Raw genomic sequence first — 15,792 nt, 5'->3', positions numbered from 1 at the left:
GTCTAACCTCCCACTTTGCTGGAGGTGCAGCTACTTTTGCCGGAAAGCGTGAGTATCTAAAGCTTCAGTTTCCACACATGGCTGAGTGGCTACAATGCTGAGGCTCCACATAGTTCTGTCTGTCAGACTGAACGCCTTGGTGGAGTGGGTTCACAAGGACATCTGACCTGAGGGTTGCAAAGATCCTTGGGAGAAGCGTGGTTTCCCAGGGTCACTCATTCACTCACTGCTTTTCTGGGTGGCCGAGGTTCCCCTAGTTCCATGTTGCTCCCTGTTGGACTGTTGTCCTGTCTTTTTTTTTTTTTTTTAGACAGAGTCTTGCTCTGTCTCCCAGGCTGCAGGGCAGTGGCACAATCTCTGCTCACTGCAAGCTCCACCTCAGCTTCCCGAGTAGTTGGGACTATAGGCACCTGCCACCACGCCTGGCTAATTTTTTGTATTTTTAGTAGAGATGCGGTTTCACTGTGTTAGCCAGCATGGTCTCTATCTCCTGACCTCATGATCTGCCCACCTTGGCCTCCTAAAGTGCTGGGATTACAGGCATGAGCCACCGCACCTGGCCCTGTCTTGCTTGTCTTTATTCTCCATGGGTCAGGTTGTTTCCTTGATTAGTCCCAATGCGAGCACTTGGATGTTTCAGTTGAAGGTGTTGTATTTACTTGCCCCTTCCATTCCTCTCTGTAAAAGCCATACACATTAGCTGCTTCTAGCTGGCCATCTTGGACACTCCCCAGTCTTTTTTTGTTTCTGACTTTGTGTCTTCTTTTTTTTTTCTTTTTGGTTAGTCTAGTTAATGGTTTATCAGTTTTTATCTTCTTAAAAAAAACTATCTTTTCATTGACCCTTTGTAGTTTTAGTTTATATTTTGCTTAGTTCCACTTTGATCTTTATTATTTCTTTTCTTCTACTAATTTTGGGTTTGGTTCTTGCTTTTCTCGTTCCTCGAGGTGAATTGTTAGGTTGTTTTAATTCCTTCTGCTTTTCTGATATAAGCATTTATTGCTATAAACTTCCTTCTTAGCACTGCTTTTACGATGTCCCATAGGTTTGGGTATGTTGTATATCAATTCATTTCTTTTAAGCAGTTTTTTGATTTCCTCCTTAATTTCTTATTGGACCTAGGTGGTTATTCAGGAGCATATTGTTTACTTTCTATGTATTTGTATAGTTTTCCAAAGTTTCTCTTGTTATCAACTTCTAGTTTTATTCCATTGTGTTCTGAGAAGATAATTAATAGATTTTGATTTAGAAAAATTGTTGAGACTTGTTTTGTATCCTAACAAATGGCCTATCCTGGATAACATTCTATGTGCTAATGAGAAGAATATGTATTCTGTAGTTCTTGGTTGCAATGTTCTTAAATGGCTCTTAGGTCCATTTGGTCTGAAGTACAGTTTAAATCCAGTATTTCTTTAATTTTCTTTCTAAATAATCTGTCTAAAGCGGAGAGTGGGGTGTTGAAGTCCCCAAATATTATTGTGTTGGTGTCTATTTCTTCCTTAAGATCTAATAGTATATCTTGAGTACTCTCATGTTGGGTACATATATGTTTAGAATTATTTGATCCTGGACCTTACTTGATCCCTGTATCATTAGATAATGACCTTCTTTGTCTCTTCTTCACTGTTTTTGACCTAATATATGTTTTATCTAAGTGTAGCTACTCCTGATTGTTTTGTCTTTTTCCATCTCTTTACTTTCAATCTGTGTCTTTTACAAGTGAGATGAGTTTCTTGTAGGCAGCATACAAATGGGTTATTTAACTAATCCATCCAGACTGTCTTTTAAGTGAAAAGTTTAATCTGTTTACATTCAAGGCTATTATGTGAGGGTTTATTCCTGTCATTTTATTAATTGATTTCTGGTTATTCTAAATATTCTTCCTTTCTTTCTCTCTTTTTATCATTGTGGTTTGATTTTTTATTTTTTGGTAGTGGTAACATTTGAGTTTTTTCTTTTCCTTATTTGTATGTTTGCTCTACCAGTAGGCTTTATACTTCCATGTGTCTTCAGAATTGTAGAAGGCATTGTCCTTTCACTTCCAGGTGTAGGACTGACTTAAGCAATTCTTTTTTTTTTTATTATACTTTAGGTTTTAGGGTACATGTGCACAATGTGCAGGTTTGTTACATATGTATCCACGTCCATGTTGGTTTGCTGTACCCATTAACTCGTCATTTAACATTAGGTATATCTCCTAATGCTGTCCCTCCCCCCTCCCCTGACCCCACAACAGTCCCCGGAGTGTGATGTTCCCCTTCCTGTGTCCATGAGTTCTTATTGTTCAATTCCCACCAATGAGTGAGAACATGCAGTGTTTGGTTTTTTGTCCTTGCGATAGTTTACTGAGAATGATGATTTCCAGTTTCATCCATGTCCCTACAAAGGACATGAACTCATCATTTTTTATGGCTGCATAGTATTCCATGGTGTATATGTGCCACATTTTCTTAATCCAGTCTATCATTGTTGGACATTTGGGTTGGTTCCAAGTCTTTGCTATTGTGAATAGTGCCGCAATAAACATACGTGTGCATGTGTCTTTATAGCAGCATGATTTATAGTCCTTTGGGTATATACCCAGTAATGGGATGGCTGGGTCAAATGGTATTTCTAGTTCTAGATCCCTGAGGAATGGCCACACTGACTTCCACAATGGTTGAACTAGTTTACAGTCCCACCAACAGTGTAAAAGTGTTCCTATTTCTCCACATCCTCTCCAGCACCTGTTGTTTCCTGACTTTTTAATGATGGCCATTCTAACTGGTGTGAGATGGTACCTCATTGTGGTTTCGATTTGCATTTCTCTGATGGCCAGTGATGATGAGCATTTTTTCATGTGTTTTTTGGCTGCATAAATGTCTTCTTTTGAGAAGTGTCTGCATGTCCTTTGCCCACTTTTTGATGGGGTTGTTTTTTTCTTGTAAATTTGTTTGAGTTTATTGTAGATTCTGGATATTAGCCCTTTGTCAGATAAGTTGCAAAAATTTTCTCCCATTCTGTAGGTTGCCTGTTCACTCTGATAGTAGTTTCTTTTGCTGTGCAGAAGCTCTTTAGTTTAATTAGATCCCATTTGTCAATTTTGGCTTTTGTTGCCATTGCTTTTGGTGTTTTAGACATGAAGTCCTTGCCCATGCCTATGTCCTGAATGGTATTGCCTAGGTTTTCTTCTAGGGTTTTTATGGTTTTAGGTCTAACATGTAAGTCTTTAATCCGTGTTGAATTAATTTTTGTATAAGGTGTAAGGAAGGGATCCAGTTTCAGCTTTCTACCTATGGCTAGCCAGTTTTCCCAGCACCATTTATTAAATAGGGAATCTTTTCCCCATTTCTCGTTTTTGTAAGGTTTGTCAAAGATCAGATAGTTGTAGATATGCGGCATTATTTCTGAGGGCTCTGTTCTGTTCCATTGATCTATGTCTCTGTTGTGGTACCAGTACCATGCTGTTTTAGTTACTGTAGCCTTGTAGTATAGTTTGAAGTCAGGTAGCATGATGCCTCCAGCTTTGTTCTTTTGGCTTAGGATTGACTTGGCGATGCAGGTTCTTTTTTGGTTCCATACGAACTTTAAAGTAGTTTTTTCCAATTCTGTGAAGAAAGTCATTGGTAGCTTGATGGGGATGGCATTGAATCTATAAATTACCTTGGGCAGTATGGCCATTTTCATGATATTGATTATTCCAATCCATGAGCATGGAATATTCTTCCATTTGTTTGTATCCTCTTTTATTTCATTGAGCAGTGGTTTGTAGTTCTCCTTGAAGAGGTCCTTCACATCCCTCATAAGTTGGATTCCTAGGTATTTTATTCTCTTTGAAGCTATTGTGAATGGGAGTTCACTCATGATTTGGCTCTCTGTTTGTCTGTGATTGGTGTACAAGAATGCTTGTGATTTTTGTACATTGATTTTGTATCCTGAGACTTTGCCGAAGTTGCTAATCAGCTTAAGGAGATTTTGGGCTGACACAATGGGGTTTTCTAGATATACAATCATGTCATCTGCAAACAGGGACAATTTGACTTCCTCTTTTCCTAATTGAATACCCTTTATTTCCTTCTCCTGCCTGATTGCTGTGGCCAGAACTTCCAGCACTATGTTGAATAGGAGTGGTAAGAGAGGGCATCCCTGTCTTGTGCCAGTTTTCAAAGGGAATGCTTCCAGTTTTTGCCCATTCAGTATGATATTGACTGTGGGTTTGTCATAGATAGCTCTTATTATTTTGGGATACGTCCCATCAATACCTAATTTATTGAGAGTTTTTAGCATGAAGTGTTGTTGAATTTTGTCAAAGGCCTTTTCTGCATCTATTGAGATAATCATGTGGTTTTTGTCTTTGGTTCTGTTTATATGCTGGATTACATTTATTGATTTGCATATGTTGAACCAGCCTTGCATCCCAGGGATGAAGCCCACTTGATCATGGTGGATAAGCTTTTTGATGTGCTGCTGGATTCGGTTTGCCAGTATTTTATTGAGGATTTTTGCATCAAAGTTCATCAAGGATATTGGCCTGAAATTCTCTTTTTTGGTTGTGTCTCTGCCAGGCTTTGGTATCAGGACAATGCTGGCCTCATAAAATGTGTTAGGGAGGATTCCCTCTTTTTCTATCGATTGGAATAGTTTCAGAAGGAATGGTACCAGTTCCTCCTTGTACCTCTGGTAGAATTCAGCTGTGAATCCATCAGGTCCTGGACTCTTTTTGGTTGGTAAGCTATTGATTATTGCCACAATTTCAGACCCTGTTATTGATCTATTCAGAGATTCAACTTCTTCCTGGTTTAGTCTTGGAAGGGTGTATATTTTGAGGAATTTATCCATTTCTTCTAGATTTTCTAGTTTATTTGCATAGAGGTGTTTGTAGTATTCTCTGATGGTAGATTGTATTTCTGTGGGATCGGTGGTGATATCCCCTTTTTCATTTTTTTGTTGCATCTATTTGATTCTTCTCTCTTTTATTAGTCTTGCTAGCGGTCTATCAATTTTGTTGATCTTTTCAAAAAACCACCTCCTGGATTCATTAATTTTTTGAAGAGTTTTTTGTGTCTCTATTTCCTTCAGTTCTGCTCTGATTTTAGTTATTTCTAGCCTTCTGCTAGCTTTTGAATGGGTTTGCTCTTGCTTTTCTAGTTCTTTTAATTGTGATGTTAGGGTGTCAATTTTGGATCTTTCCTGCTTTCTCTTGTGGGCATTTAGTGCTATAAATTTCCCTCTACACACTGCTTTGAATGTGTCCCAGAGATTCTGGTAGGTTGTGTCTTTTTTCTCGTTGGTTTCAAAGAACATCTTTATTTCTGCCTTCATTTCATTATGTACCCAATAGTCATTCAGGAGCAGGTTGCTCAGTTTCCATGTAGTTGAGCAGTTTTGAGTGAGTTTCTTAATCCTGAGTTCTAGTTTGATTGCACTGTGGTCTGAGAGACAGTTTGTTATAATTTCTGTTCTTTTACATTTGCTGAGGAGAGCTTTACTTCCAACTATGTGGTCAATTTTGGAATAGGTGTGGTGTAGTGCTGAAAAAAATGTATATTCTGTTGATTTAGGGTGGAGAGTTCTGTAGATGACTATTAGGTCCACTTTATGCAGAGCTGAGTTCAATTCCTGGATATCCTTGTTAACTTTCTGTCTCAATCTGTCTAATGTTGACAGTGGGGTGTTAAAATCTCCCATTATTATTGTGTGGGAGTTTAAGTCCCTTTGTAGGTCACTCAGGACTTCCTTTTTGAATCTGGGTGCTCCTGTGTTGGTTGCATATATATTTAGGATAGTTAGCTCTTCTTGTTGAATTGATCCCTTTACCATTATGTAATGGCCTTCTTTGTCTCTTATGATCTTTGTTGGTTTAAAGTCTATTTTATCAGAGACTAGGATTGCAACCCCTGCCTTTTTTTGTTTTCCATTTGCTTGATAGATCTTCCTCCATCCCTTTATTTTGAGTCTATGTGTGTCTCTGCACGTGAGATGGTTTTCCTGAATACAGCCCACTGATGGGTCTTGACTCCTTATCCAATTTGCCAGTCTGTGTCTTTTAATTGGAGCATTTAGCCCATTTACATTTAAAGCTAATATTGTTATGTGTGAATTTGATCCTGTCATGATGATGTTAGCTGGTTATTTTGCTCATTAGTTGATGCAGTTTCTTCCTAGCCTCGATGGTCTTTACAATTTGTCATGTTTTTGCAGTGGCTGGTACCAGTTGTTCCTTTCCATGTTTAGTGCTTCCTTCAGGAGCTCTTTTAGGGCAGGCCTGGTGGTGACAAAATCACTTAGCATTTGCTTGTCTGTAAAGGATTTTATTTCTCCTTCACTTATGAAGCTTATTTTGGCTGGATATGAAATTCTGGGTTGAAAATTCTTTTCTTTAAGAATGTTGAATATCGGCCCCCACTCTCTTCTGGCTTGTAGAGTTTCTGCCAAGAGATCAGCTGTTAGTCTGATGGGCTTCCCTTTGTAGGTAACTCGACCTTTCTCTCTGGCCACCTTTAACATTTTTTCCTTCATTTCAACTTTGGTGAATCTGACAATTATGTGTCTTGGAGTTGCTCTTCTCGAGGAGTATCTTTGTGGCGTTCTCTGTATTTCCTGAATCTGAATGTTGGCCTGCCTTGCTAGATTGGGGAAGTTCTCCTGGATAATATCTTGCAGAATGTTTTCCAACTTGGTTCCATTCTCCCCGTCACTTTTAGGTACACCAATCAGACGTAGGTTTGATCTTTTCACATAGTCCCATATTTCTTGGAGGCTTTGTTCATTTCTTTTTATTCTTTTTTCTCTAAACTTCCCTTCTCACTTCATTTCATTCATTTCATCTTCCATCACTGATAGCCTTTCTTCCAGTTGATCGCATCGGCTACTGAGGCTTCTGCAATCTTTGCGTAGTTCTCGAAACTTGGCTTTCAGCTCCATCAGATCCTTTAAGCCCTTCTCTGCATTGGTGATTCTGGTTGTCCATTCATCTAATTTTTTTTCAAAGTTTTTAACTTCTTTGCTATTGTTTTGAATTTCCTCCCGTAGCTCGGAGTAGTTTGATCGTCCGAAGCCTTCTTCTCTCAACTCGTCAAAGTCATCCTCCATCCAGCTTTGTTCCATTGCTGGTGAGGAACTGCATTCCTTTGGAGGAGGTGAGGTGCTCTGCTTTTTAGAGTTTCCAGTTTTTCTGCTCTGTTTTTTCCCCATCTTTGTGGTTTTATCTACTTTTGGTCTTTGATGATGGTGATGTACAGGTGGGTTTTTGGTGTGGGTGTCCTTTCTGTTTGTTAGTTTTCCTTCTACCAGACAGGACCCTCAGCTGCAGGTCTGTTGGAGTTTGTTAGAGGTCCACTCCAGACCCTGTTTGGCTGGGTGTCAGCAGCGGTGGCTGCAGAAGAGCGGATTTTCATGAGACCACAAATTCAGCTGTCTGATAGTTCCTCTGGAAGTTTTGTCTCAGAGGAGTACCTGGCCGAGTGAGGTGTCAGTCTGTCCCTACTGGGGGGTGCCTCCCAGTTAGGCTGCTTGGGGGTCAGGGACCCACTTTAGGAGGCAGTCTGTCCATTCTCAGATCTCCAGCTGCGTGCTGGGAGAACCACTACTCTCCTCAAAGCTGTCAGACAGGGGCATTTAAGTCTGCAGAGGTTCCTGCTGAATTTTTGTTTGTCTGTGCCCTGCCCCCAGAGGTGGAGCCTACAGAGGCAGGCAGGCCTCCTTGAGCTGTGCTGGGCTCCACCCAGTTCGAGCTTCCTGGCTGCTTTGTTTACCTAAGCAAGCCTGGGCAATGGTGGGCGCCCCTCCCCCAGCCTGGCTGCCCCCTCACAGTTTGATCTCAGACTGCTGTGCTAGCAATCAGCGAGACTCTGTGGGCATAGGACCCTCCAAGCCAGGTGCGGGACACAGTCTCCTGGTGTGCCGTTTTCCAAGTCTGTTGGAAAAGCGCAGTATTGGGGTGGGACTGACCCGATTTTCCAGGTGCCGTCTGTTACCCCTTTCTTTGACTAGGAAAGGGAACTCCCTGACCCCTTGTGCTTCCCGAGTGAGGCAATGCCTCACCCTGCTTCGGCTCACGCACGGTGCGCTGCACCGACTGTCCTGCACCCACTGTTTGGCACTCCCTAGTGAGATGAACCCGGTACCTCAAACGGAAATGCAGAAATCACCCGTCTTCTGTGTTGCTCACACTGGGAGCTGTAGACCGGAGCTGTTCCTATTCGGCCATCTTGGCTCCACCCTCAAGCAATTCTTATAGGACTGATCTAGTAGTGATGAATTTCTTCAATTTCAGCTTGTCTGGGAAGACTTTTCTCCTTCATTTTTTAAAGACAAATTTACTGGATATAGTATGCTTGACTGGCAGGTTTTTTTCTTTCAGCACTTTGAATGTATCATTTCATTCTCTTGGCCTGTGAGGATTCTGCTGAGAAATCCATTATTAGTCTGATGAGGGCTCCCTAATAAATAACTGGACCATTTTCTTTTGCTGTTTTTATAATTCTCTTCTTTGACTTTTGACAGTTTGACTATAATGTGCTGTGGAGAAGACTATTTTAAATTGTATCTGACTGGAGATTTCTGAGATTCCTAATATCTAGATGTCTAAATTTCTTGCTAGACTTGAAGATTTTTCAGCTATTATTTTGTAAAATAGGTTTTTCACCCCTTTGGTTTTCTCTTTGGCTTCTGGTACACTGAATATTAGAATATTCGGTTGCTTTATGTTGTCCCATATATCACTTAGGCTTTGCTATTTTTTTATTTTTATCTGAGTGGGTTATTTCAAAAGACCTGTCTTCAAGTTCTGAAATTCTTTCATCTGCCTTGTCTAGTCTGTTGAAGCTTTAGAATGTATTTTTTATTTCATTCAATGAATTCTTGTGTTACAGAATTTTTGTTTTGGATTTTTTAAAATATCCATCTCTTTGGTAAACTCATATCTTAATTTGATTTTTTTTCTGATTTCTTTTTATTGTATTTGAGTTATCTTGTATCTCACTAAGCTACTTTAATATCATTGTTTTGAATTCTTTAGTATTTCATTTGTTTCTTTTTCATTGGAATCTGTTGCTGGAAAGTTGTTGTGTTCCTTTGGAGGTGTCTTATTTCCTTTCTTTCTCATATTGTATCCTTATGTTATCTGCACAACTGGTGTAATAGTTGCTTTTTCCAATTTTTTGGATTTACTTTCATAGGGGAGGACTTTTTCTTGAAAATGTGTCTACAATGTTGGTTGAGTAGAAAACTTCAGCTTTGATTCTGGGTGCATGCTACCATGTAATCTCCATATGATTTCTTTGGGTGTAAACAGTGTCAGTTGTATCTGTGATTTTCTCTGTGTCTTAGGGTATGGTTATTAGTAGCTATGGTGAAGTTTTGCTGGGGACAGGATGTCACACGGACCAGTCCTTAGGCCCCAGTAGTGGCATCTGTAGGCCAAATGTACTTGTCCTTGGGCCCCAAGGTGGTGTACACTGGCATTGGTGTTAGTGGGTCAAGTGGGCCAACTCTTAGGTCTCCTTTTGGCCTGGCTCAGGTATCAGCTGTGGCAGCAGAGGGCAGGGCAGGTAAGTAGATTCTCAAGTCCCCTAGGTAGTGGGCATAGCATGAGCAATTGGCAGTAGCAGTGGTTGGACAGTTTTCTGGCTATCAAGTGGTCCATGCTAGTGTTGGTGGTGGCTATGATATGCTTGTAGGTGGTGCATGTGGGTGGGTGCTAGCTGTGGTGGTAGTGGCAGGTTGGGTGAGCCTGTTTTCAGCCCCCTGGAAGGAATACTCATATGCCAGTGGTGGTGGATGGGACATGGTGATTTCCAGGCCCCTGGATGGTATGCTTGGGCACTGAGGGGGGAATGTAGCCAGGCTGGGCAGGCATGTCTTTAGGCCCCCCAGTGGTATGTGCAGGTACTGGCTATGATAGGCAGGAGCAGGGTGATCACTAGGCCCCCAGAAGAATGCTTGGGTGGAGGTGGCAACTACACTGTGGCCTTGCTCCTGGGGAGGGTGAGGTTGGTTTAAGTGGTAGCAGCCATAAATCGGTGCGTGAGGAGCTCATGCTTTGGCCTTAGGTGGTGGCTATTTACAGGGTAGCCTTTCCTCAGGATGCTCTTGTTTTATTGCTATATTTTATTTTAGTTTTTCAGAGACAGGGCCTTGCTTTGTTGCTCAGACTGTAGTGCAGTGGTGTGATCATAGCTCATTATAACTTTGAGTTCCTGGCCTCAAGTGATTCTTCTGCCTCAGCCTCCTGAGTAGTTAGGAAAGCAGGTACACACCACCATGGGTAGCTAACTTTATTTTTTCAAAGACAGAATCTTGCTATGTTGCCCAGGGTGGTCTTGAACTTCTGGCCTCAAGTAATCCTTCCATCTCGGCCCCCCTGCTCAAGCACTGTGATTGCAGGTATAAGTTAGCACACCCTGATTCAGTGTGCTTTTAAATGGCTGGTGGCCCTGCTACTGGGGGTGACAGGGTTGCTAGCCATGGCTGGCATTTTGACCCTGGCAGCAGCAGCCAATAGTGGTACCTGGCTGCCTGTAGAGGGATGTCAGTGGGGCTCCTGGGATATGGAGGTGTAGGAGCTAATGGGCTCCAGGCAAGAATGCAGTCCAATGAGGGCTAGAATCTCAAAATAATGCTTTGTTATCGTGGCTTATGTCTCAAGGTGTGTGGGGGGGCCTAGTGTGAGCTCTGTCCCTGGAGCAATGGCATTTCATGGTCTCCAGGGAGCTCCCTATGTTAGTCTCAGGGTCTGCGTGAGTTGTGATGCTCTCCCTTGGCTAGGATTGCAGGAGTCTGTAGTGGGAATGTGGACCTTACTTATCCTTTGGATTTTTTTTAATGTCTATCTCTTTGGTAAACTCATATCCTAATTTGATTTGTTTTTCTGATTTCTTTGTATTGTATTTGAGTTATCTTATATCTCACTAAGCTACTTTAATATCATTGTTTTGAATTCTTTAGTATTTCATATGTTTCTTTTTCATTGGAATCTGTTGCTGGAAAGTTATTGTGTTCCTTTGAAGATATCTTATTTCATTTCATTCTCATATTTCTTGTGTCCTTGTGTTATCTGCACAACTGGTGTAATAGTTGCTTCTTCCAGTTTTTTGGATTTGCTTTCATAGGGGAGGACTTTTTCCTGAAAATGTATCTACAGTGTTGGTTGAGTAGAAAACTTTGGCTTTGATTCTGTAAGTAAGGGTCTCTTACTTACCCTTACTTCTCCTTTTACCACACTGGGGAACCTCTAGGCTCCTAGTTGATTCCAGCCCAGCAGGATGCTTTGCTTCCTTCTTCTGCCTTGTTTCTTATCACTTCTGTGTTGAATTTTAGCCTTCTCTCTTAGACAGTCTATTCAATTGTGATTAACTACCTGCTGGTTTGGTTCTTCTTTGTGGAAGAGGAGAGTGCTAGATGCATCTAGTCAGCCATCTTGAAGCCCTTCTTGTTAGTTTATTTCTGTTAAAAAAATGAAAAATTCTTGCCTTTTTTTTTTTTTCTTTTTACCACTTTGAAATATAAGCCTCCTCCCTTCTGGCCTCCATAGTTTGAGAATCTCATAATCTTACTGAGAATCCTTTGTATTTGATGAGTCACTTTTCTCTTGCTGCTTTCAAGATTCTCTTCATCTTTGTCTTTCAACGGTTTGATTGGAATGTCTTTCTTTGTAGGTCTCCTCAAATTCACCCTACTTGTAGTGAGCTTCTTGGGTATTTATAACCATATCTTTCATCAAAGTTGGGAATTTTTGGACTATTACATCTTCAAAAAATATCTCTGCCCTTTGTCTCTCTTCTGAGACTCCCACAATGAGTATATTGATTCACTTAATGATGTCCCATGAGTCCCTTAGGCTCTATTAATGTCCCTGCAATCTTTGTTCATCAAACTTGTTAATTTCAATTTTGCTATCTTCAAGTTCAAGAATTCTTTCTTCTGCCTGCTCAAATCTGACTTTGAAGTCAAGTCTTCTAGAATATTTTTTATTTCTGTTTTACTTTTCAGCTCTAGAATTTTTTGTTTTCTCTTTTTATTGATATTTTCATCTTATTCGTACATTATTTTTTGACTTTCTCCATGTCTTCCTCTAGTTCTTTCAGCATCTAAGACATATTTTAAAGTCTTTGGTAGTTCTACCATCTAATGTTTCTCATGGGTAGTTTCTATTTTTTTCTTCCTTTAAATCAGCTATACTTTCCTGCTTCATTGTATGCCTTGTGATTTTGTTAAAAGCTGGACTTGGGGAGCTAATAGTATGGTATTTCTGGAAATCGGGTTCTTTCTTTTCCTCCAAGCCTTGCTGTTTGTTTTTGTCTTTATTTATTAATTTTTTAAAAAATCATTGTAGGCTGCCTACATGCTAAAGATCAGCCTGAGGTGTAAGCTTAAGGTCTTCTCAGATCTTTTCTGAGCTTGTGCCTTTTCCTGTGCATACAGGGTAATTTTCTAATTTCCTCCTTTTATGTAGTTGTTTTTGAATGTCCTCATTTTTAATGTCTGGCTCCCAAAAAGGGAAAAAGAGAAAAAATAAAGTGGGAGTATACAGGGAAGAAAAAGAACTCTGGCCTTTTACATCCCTTGGAAGTTGCTTCAGCTGGGGTGGGGAGTGGCTTGTGACAATGGCTGCCTGCCTTGATGCTTACACCTCCATGATCAGAAGCAGCAATCAGCCATCAGCCATCAGAAAATAGATCCCTGATATTTGGAGGACAGGGTCCTTATTGCCCACCCTGGCTTATACAGGAACACACGCACAGCTGCCTGCCATGGGGCATAGGTGGGGTATGGGAGGTAGGCTGGCAAATGGGTAGCAGCTGATGAACCAAGAGCTGAAGTTGGGCAAAATGAACTGTAGTTTACTGTCCAAGCCTTTCCCCGGAAGTTGCAAGCCTTGAATAAAATCCAGAGTTCCAAAATAGTTGTATCAGATTCTGCCAGTGTGATTGTCATATAGATGTGGAGATGGATTCCTTGGCCTTCCTACTCCGCCATATTCTTGTACTTTTCTTCTCTTTTTTTCCTTAATCTTGTAAATAGTGACTGTTCAAGGGGTGTTCCACAAAGGAATAGCATCCCAGCCTTCAAACTGTCCAAGGCTCCCAGAGACATACTTTCTCCAGATCCATCCCCAGTGTTCTGGGCTAAATTGTGCCCTGTCCCTGACCCATGCCCCAAGTTCTAGCCCTCAGTAGCTCATAATGTGGCTGTATTTGGAAATAGTGTCTCTAAAGAGGTCATTAAGTTAAAATGAGGTCACTAGGGTGAGCTGTAATCCAATATGACTGGTCTCCTTATAAAAAAAAAAAAGTGGCCAGGTGCCTGTAATCCCAGCACTTTGGGAGGCCAAGGCTGGTGGATCACGAGGTCAGGAGTTCAAGACCAGCCCAGCCAAGATGGTGAAACCCTGTCTCTACTAAAAACACAAAAATTAGCCAGGTGTGGTGGTGTAATCCCAGCTACTTGGGAGGCTGAGGCAGAGAATTGCTTGAACCCAGAAGGCGGAGGTTGCAGTGAGCCAAGATCGCTCCACTGCACTCCAGCCTGGGTGACAGAACGAGACTCCATCTCAAAAAACACACACAACACAAAAAAGGTTAAGACACATGAGTGAAGACCAAGTGAAAACACAGGGAGAAAGATAGTCACCCACAAACCAAGAAGAGAGACTTTGGGGAAAGAAACCAACTCTGCTGACACCTTGATCATCAATGTCCAGCTCCTGGAACTGTGAGAGAATGAATTTCTGTTGCTTAAACCACTTGGTCTGTAGTATTTGTTATGACAGCCCTGGCACACTTGTACCCCCAGTTATGGTATTCTTTCCCACTGTCAAAATGCTTCCTCTTCCCATTTGAAATCCTTCAATAATTTGTCAGGCCCTTGTGTCTCTAATTGTGCCCTTGTTTCGTAATTTCCTACATGTCAGTGGTCCTTCTCCTGTGGGAGTTTAAAAAAAATCTTACCATGAATTTGCATACCCTTAGGCAAATGTTTTTCAAAGTGTGTTCCAAGAGAGGATGATTAATGTTGCAGAAAAAGGGATTTCCAAGGTAATGACCATTGATATAGTTTGGCTGTGTCCCCATTCAAATCTCAACTTGAATTGTGTCTCCCAGAATTCCCCCGTGTTGTGGGAGGGACCCAGTGGGAAGTAATTGAATCATGGAGGCCAGTCTTTCCCCTGCTGTTCTCATGATAGTGAATAAGTCTCAGAAGATCTGATGCATTTATCAGGGGTTTCTGCTTTTTCTTCTTCCTCATTTTTCTCTTGCTGCCACCATGTAAGAAATGCCTTTTGCCTCCTGCCATGATTCTGAGGGGCTCCCCAGCCAAGTGGAACTGTAAGTCCAATTAAACCTCTTTTTCTTTTCAGTCTCAGATATGTCTTTATCAGCAAGCAGTGTGAAAACTGACTAATACAGTAAATTAGTAGTGGGAGTGGGGCATTGCTGAAAAGATACCCAAAAATGTGGAAGTGACTTTGGAACTGGGTAACAGGCAGAGGTTGGAACAGTTTGGAGGACTTGGAAGACAGGAAAATGTGGGAAAGTTTGGAACCTCCTAGATACTTGAATAGCTTTGATGAAAATGTTGATAGTGATATAAGCAATAAGGTCCAGGCTGAGGTGGTCTGAGATGGAGATGACAAACTTCTTGGGAGCAAAGGTGATTCTTGTTATGTTTTAGCAAAGAGACTGGTGGCATTTTGTCCCTGCCCTAGAGGTTTGTGGAACTTTGAACTTGAGAGAGACGATTTAGGGTATCTGGTGGAAGAAATTTCTAAGCAGCAAAGCATTCAAAAGATGCCTTGGGTGCTGTTAAAAGCATTCCATTTTAAAAGGGAAACAGCATAAAAGTTCAGAAAATTTGTGGCCTCACAAAGCAGTAGAAAAGAAAAACCCATTTTTTGAGGAGAAATTTAAGCCAGCTGCAGAAATTTGTGTAAGTAGCAAGGAGCCTAATGTTAATCCCCAAGACCATGAGGAAAATGTCTCCAGGTCATGTCAGAGACCTTCATGGCAGCCCCTCCCATCACAGGCTTGGAGGCTCAGGAGGAAAAAGTGGTTTCATGGGCCAGGCCCAGGGTCCCCATGCTATGTACCATCTAGGGACTTGGTGCCCTGTGTCCCAGCTGCTCCAGCCACGGCTGAAAGGGGTCAATGTAGAGCTCGGCTGTGGCTGCAGAGGGTGGAAGCCCCAAGCCTTGGTAGCTTCCACATGGTGTTGAGCCTGCAGGTGCACAGAAGTCAAGAACTGAGGTTTGGTAACTTCCACCTAGATTTCAGAAGATATATGGAAACTCTTGGATGCCCAGGCAAAAGTTTGCTTCAGGAATGGGGCCCTCATGGAGCTTCTGCTAGGGCAATGCCAAAGGGAAATGGGTTGGAGCTGCCACACCGAGTCCCTACTGGGGCACTGCCTAGTGGAGCTGTGAGAAGACAGCTACCATCCTCCAGACCCCAGAATGGTAGATCCACCAACAGCTTGTACTGTGCACATGGAAAAGCTGCAGACTCTCAATGTCAGCCCATGAAAGTAGCCAGGAGGGAGGCTGTACCCTGCAAAGCCACAGAGGTGGAGCTGCCCAAGACCAGGGATCCCACCTCTTGCATCAGTGTGACCTGGATTTGAGACCTGGAGTCAAAGGAGATCATTTTGGATTTTTAAAATTTGACCACCCCGCTGGATTTTGGACTTGCACGGGGCCTGTAACCCATGTGTTTTGGCCCATTTCTCCCATTTGGAATGGCTGTATTTACCCAATACCTGTACCCCCATTGTATTTAGGAAGTAACTAGTTTGCTTTTGATTTTACAGGCTCATAGG

This window comes from Hylobates moloch, unplaced genomic scaffold (genome assembly GCF_009828535.3).
Source record: "Hylobates moloch isolate HMO894 unplaced genomic scaffold, HMol_V3 SCAFFOLD_6, whole genome shotgun sequence".
Lineage (NCBI taxonomy): Eukaryota > Metazoa > Chordata > Mammalia > Primates > Hylobatidae > Hylobates > Hylobates moloch.
Note: the sequence above shows the minus strand (reverse complement) of the source record.